General features: G+C 45.3%; 1 pseudogene across 1 annotated transcript; it reads right to left on the bottom strand.

Annotated features, from left to right (window-relative positions):
- Nucleotides 1-388: 388 nt before the first annotated feature.
- Nucleotides 389-1,166, bottom strand: LOC128576955 (tropomyosin alpha-3 chain-like; annotated as a pseudogene). The gene has a single exon (XR_008377501.1). The product of XR_008377501.1 is annotated as a tropomyosin alpha-3 chain-like (transcript).
- Nucleotides 1,167-1,409: the final 243 nt, after the last annotated feature.

A 1,409-nucleotide genomic window follows, 5' to 3' on the forward strand; every position in this document is an offset into this window, starting at 1 on the left:
TCTTAGCAAAGTATCTCAAGAATGGAAGAAAAAGTATCCAATGTACTGAGCCCTACTATTAAACTAATTTATGGCTTTCATATGAAAGCTATAACCCAGATATAACCTAAGAATATGGGGAAGAGGGAGAGGGAGGGAGGGGGGAGGAATTGCGGAGGGAGGGTGATTGGTGTGATTACACCTACAGTGCATCTTACAAGGGTACACGTGAAACTTAGTAAATGTAGAATATAAATGTCTTAACACAATAACTAAGAAAATGCCAGGATGGCTATGTTAACCAATGTGATGAAAATATGTCAAGTAGTCTTTCAAACCGGTGTATGTTGCCCCATGATAGCATTAATGTACACAGCTAATATTTAATAATAAAATAAAATAAAAATGTTTCTTCCAGATGTTGAACTTGGCTTTCTGAGAGCTCAGCCCGCTCCTCTGAACGTTCCAGGTCACTCTCAATGATGATGAGCTTGCAGGCCACCTCTTCATACTTCCGGTCGGCATCTTCAGCAATGTGCTTGGCCTCTTTCAGTCGGATCTCCTGAATTTTCATTTTTTCTTCATACTTCTGGGCTCGATTTTCAATGACCTTAATTCCTCTCTCACTCTCATCTGCTGCTTTCTCGGCCTCCTCAAGCTTTTGCAAAGCTGTTGCCAGAGGCCCCTGGTCCCGATCCAACTCTTCCTCAACCAGCTGGATACGTCTGTTCAGAGAAGCTATGTCGGCTTCCGCGCTCTCCCTCGGCTTTCTCTCGTGGTCCAGCTAACGCTGCAGGCTTGCTGCACATTCCTCCGCGGTCTGCCTGCTCCTTTAGCGGCGGCGGGCTGAGGTGGGAGAGGCCGGCTACTGCAATGTGGCATCCACTGCTGCCAAAAGCTGGTCCGCTGCGCGACTGCAGCGCCCCCTGCGGCCAGGAGAAGCCTGGAAGTCGCAGCCTCCCGAGCCGTGCAGACCAACCAGAGGCCGGTGCACCAGCGCTGATGGCTGGTATGGCCGGGCCCTTGCTTACAAATTTTTGATCTGAAAAGGAAACTAAGGGTTTTTGAATCACTTGGTCAGATATACAAACAAACTGTTGGAAGCAGGAATTGAATGTGGAGAACAAAACCCCATTGCCAGGAAGCATCCTTGTCAAGTTATTAGGAACCAAGGAGTAGATAGGCATGGCACAGAAAAAAAAAGAGACACAGAAAATAATGGGATCAGGAGGAAATTTCCTCAATAAGACAAGGCAAACTCAACTTTATTGCACAGCTTCTATATACAGTAGCTTGAAGGCATGATTTTGTCATAATTTCATAAGTTGTTTTAAATCAGCCTAAAAGCAAAATAGCATTCTCAGCATTCTGAGATGACCAAAAGGACATTTCTCCATTCTAATCTAGTTCAAGAACTAGCTATAACAGAA

Source organism: Nycticebus coucang, chromosome X (genome assembly GCF_027406575.1).
Source record: "Nycticebus coucang isolate mNycCou1 chromosome X, mNycCou1.pri, whole genome shotgun sequence".
Lineage (NCBI taxonomy): Eukaryota > Metazoa > Chordata > Mammalia > Primates > Lorisidae > Nycticebus > Nycticebus coucang.